The sequence below is a fragment of the Cynoglossus semilaevis genome, chromosome 9 (genome assembly GCF_000523025.1).
Source record: "Cynoglossus semilaevis isolate Cse_v1.0 chromosome 9, Cse_v1.0, whole genome shotgun sequence".
Taxonomy (NCBI): Eukaryota; Metazoa; Chordata; class Actinopteri; order Pleuronectiformes; family Cynoglossidae; genus Cynoglossus; species Cynoglossus semilaevis.
The window spans coordinates 16950628-16954620 of record NC_024315.1 but is presented as its reverse complement, the minus strand read 5'-3'; the positions used below and the strand labels follow the sequence as shown (position 1 = coordinate 16954620).

Here is a 3993-nt window from a genome sequence, read left to right as displayed (position 1 = left end):
AAAATATTATACTTAATAAAAGTACTACTACTGCTCTGATGAAGGTTTAATTTTATATCACCTTGCCGTTAAAGCCTTGGGCAAGACATAACTCTGACCTTTGAAATGTTACCTGGAAAAAGAATGAAAGCCACAGCAGTCAGTTTGAACATAACGCTGTGGGTGACTGATGCAAACTTTCACAATTACCTTGCCTGAATTAAACCCAGGTCACCACAGTCAGATGTATCCCCTTAGGCTAACACCCATTTTTCCTCTACTTTTCCATTATTAAAGATACTTCTTATTCTATGACCTAACTGTACTTTTACTCTGTCTTTTTGTATTTGTATCAATCCAAAATTAAGTCCAAACACAAAAACCTAAGTTGAAAAAAAATCTCATTGATTGACTCAATTCATATGGCGCTTTGGATAAAAGTGTCTGCTAAATGTATTGTAATACATTTAATTAGTAATATTTAATTTACTTCAAGATATCAGTTAGTGTCCATTAAATGTTCTAAACATCTGTCTTAATCTGTTAAAATAACAGCATGCCTTCACACAAACCTGGATGCATAGCAGTAATGAGAAAGTTGTCATAAAACTTTGAAACGTAAATAAAATTAATTTCTTTATTACAAATTTATGTTTTATTACTACAATTACTTCCATGGTGTACTAATGATTTCATGAAAATGAACCAAAACAAGGAACACTAGAGTGTTACTGTTACAAAAGTCCAATAAATACCTCAAAATGCAAGTTTATGCCTTAAGACATACCCCAAGTGAATAATGTGCTAAAAACCTATTTTTACTTACAATAAATCACCAAGTAGTAAAAAGTAAGCAATAAGTAAAAAGCCAAGTTAAAAAAAACAAACAACCACAACACTTGCACAATGAATGACTTAAGAGCAAACACACCAAGTCAAATTATAACAGTAACAGGAGTGGAACAACTTGGTTAAACCTCTTCTCTTGGCCTGAAACAAGATTAAATAAAGACAACATTCCATACAATTGCTCTCAGATGACTACACCATGTTCTAAGTGTTCAAAGGACAAGCATGTTACAAAACACTTCAATTAACCACTACCATCTACTTAAGCAAACCACTCATTTGGTTTGTGCCACTACATAGTACTTTAAACAAGTCAATTAAATGCAGTAATTAAAAACAAACAAACAAAAAACATTAAAACAATGATACACAATTTCATAGTTACAACTCGGGGGGGGGGGGAGGCCTTAGAGCAGCCATCATTTTCTACTTAACCTTAAACTGCTGATTTACTCAATAAACTTTATACACTTCTAAAACTGTTTCTATCAATCTTTTCTGTGCTGGATTTGTCCAGTTAATGTGTCACCCCTTAGTCAATACCTGTGAAAGGCTCAAATCCACTTTTCATACCTTTAACGGTGAGGTTCAATCGGCTCCACACTGAAGGACCACTGCGCTCAGCTGGTACATCTCCACTACTTTGGCCATGATCTAAACCCAAGATGCACATTTTGAAAACGTGTCCACAAAGAAGTTGGGGGGGAATAAAGCTAAATAACACCAACAGTAAAACAGATTTACCAGTTTAAAGATGGCTTCGTGGGTAATTCACTGCGTAATATACCTTGCCAGCCCCGATGTCCTGTAAACATTTAACAACACGCTGTAAATGCTGTCCAAAAGTTTCATTTCCAGTGGGGAAAAAAAAAAACTTGACATGTTTTCTTACTAGAGCACCTCAAAAACGGCCAGGACGATGTCGTTCACGTAACAGAAACCTGATGATTCTGCTTGGCGTCGTGGAGTCCCCCAGGCCAGGTGATGGCGATATGGGTCTGCCGCTACACCTGAAGGGATTTACTTAATCAATTTAATTTCGCACACACACACACGCTTAAATAATTAAAACATGTAAATTCGTACCCTCGACCATAATGTGTTGTCTTCTTCATGGATGTCCCATCGTTACAATTCACTACAAAGTGCAAGTGCCGCTTTGAAGTTCCTCACAAAACCAGCCACTTCTTCACTACACACGTGGCTAAAGTTGTAACACCCAAAATGTTTCGACCACTCAAACCAAACGGTCTTCGTGCAAATATTTAGAGGCCAAAAAACAAAGCGGTATCTCGTACACTTCAATAAAACGCTGACTGAAGCATTACGTGCAGTCAGAACTAGTTTGAATGAGCAAACCGTGCGGCTCAAACAGGCTACTGTTTACCACGCTAACCAGCTGCCCCACCCGGCGGTGTTCAGCAGCATGCAGACGGTTTAAAACAAACCGTCTGCACGCTCGGAGGAATACTCGTCCTTCACATGACGCGTTAATCGTCAAAGTGAAGAGAACCAGAGATAGAAATACGTACCCTAATAATATCTAGCCTTTTGCTCTGCGCCTTCACGCAGTATCATTTTCCAATCATCACGGGGCCAGAAAGTAGTACCACTTCCTTCCGCTTTTAAAGGGCACGGCTGCGCCTCCTTATCCAATCACAAGCTCCCTGCACGGCATCTACAATCCACCAAGTAGCAGTGCAGGCTTATTAGTTTGTTCATTGGTAGCTACACACGATCACTGCTCACTATGGTCAGTGCACCTTAAGGAAAATCCCTGCAACTTTTATACTGAATTATGCTGCAACTTATTGTTTGCGTCTATTTGTCACAATACCAAGGATACATTTTAGTTTTGGGAACTGACATCTTTTGTCTGCAGCTTCATTTCTTTCCTTTACTGAGAAATATGATTGCTGCTGAAGGGAAAGGGTAGCAAGCAATACTATAGTATTACTATCGCAACAAAATGTTAAAAAAAGAAGAGAAAAATATTAATTTCCCGTCACTTTTTGGATTTTTTTTTTCATTTTTTTAGGTCTTTCACAAAAGTCCTATGATAATTCTCGTCTCGTCTGGGTAAATTTGTGACATCGAAAGATATAAATTTTTTTATTCCGAAATATATATCTGTGTGTGATTCACATTTTCATAACATTTTTAAAGAATGTAATGTTTACATCATCTGATTACGTTTTAGACCTTTGTCGTGCAATTTATGTTTTTGTATGTAAGCATGTCAATACAGAGAACGCCTTAGGCAGTCACCATACTGTACAATATTCAAGGACTATTTTGCGCATTTTTTCTGTCCTGCATTACGTCATCAACTCAGTGTGGCATTGCAGAGGAGGAACAGTGGGAGTTGTGGCACTGGAGCTAGACCTCCAACAAGTTGGTGATGAATTGACATCTCGCAAATTTAATTTTAATCTATGGCCGGAGTCATATCCATCAAAACATAATCACCACCCTGGTGGCAGTCTGCACATACTGTACTGAGGTCACTGGAGAAGTTGTGTATGTGTGTGTGTGTTAGCCACGGACAAAAGCAGAGGACTGAGGCTGCCCTGTGTGACTCATCTTTCACGTCAGCACTTGATGCTATTTTTAGTCCCGAGGCAGCTTTGGTGCAACCTGATTGGTCCACGCTGATGGGCAGGATACAGGTTGAGAATACGTTAACACCTGAAAATAGAGAGGTTCTGCAAAAGGAAGAGAGGTGGAATCCATCCAGCCAGACAGCAGGAAGCCAAATATCTGCAGTGTGTCCACTGAATTATTCATTAGGATTAAAGCAAGATTAATGTTGTTCATTTTCAATGAATGACATTATTCTGCACGAGCCCATTCTTGAAATTCCATTTTATGTGCTGTCGCGTCTGTAGAAAGTCATCGCTAGGGGGCGCCATGTGTCTGCCTCAGTCGTGTTCTCTGAGCCTGCCCATTCATTCAGTCATTCATCTATTCACAGCAGTATTACTACAGAGGTCGTCTCCTCCACTGTGACATTGACTCCCTGCGTGAAATGACCGGTTTTACACATGAAACATAAACGTCCGTGTGAGAAGCATCTGAAGGGTAAATATAAAACGACATAAATAAACACTGCACACACACCATGACAACCATGACAACCACAACAAGGAGATGCCAATGAGATCT

General features: G+C 39.1%; 1 long non-coding RNA gene across 7 annotated transcripts in view; it reads right to left on the bottom strand.

Moving 5' to 3' along the window:
* Positions 1 to 14: 14 nt before the first annotated feature.
* LOC103384214 (uncharacterized) overlaps positions 15 to 3993 on the bottom strand; it is a 21315-nt gene continuing 17336 nt past the window's right edge. For 2 of the 7 annotated variants that reach the window (XR_003050604.1, XR_003050603.1), the window contains exons 7-10: positions 1729 to 1838; positions 1573 to 1633; positions 1402 to 1482; positions 15 to 969 (exon numbers count right to left, since the gene is read on the bottom strand). This is a non-coding gene — a long non-coding RNA (uncharacterized LOC103384214). Of the gene's footprint in view, positions 970 to 1401; positions 1483 to 1572; positions 1634 to 1720; positions 1839 to 1914; positions 2516 to 3993 lie in introns of those variants that run through there. The other 5 variants (XR_003050606.1, XR_522087.3, XR_522085.3 and 2 more) reach the window with 5 other exon arrangements.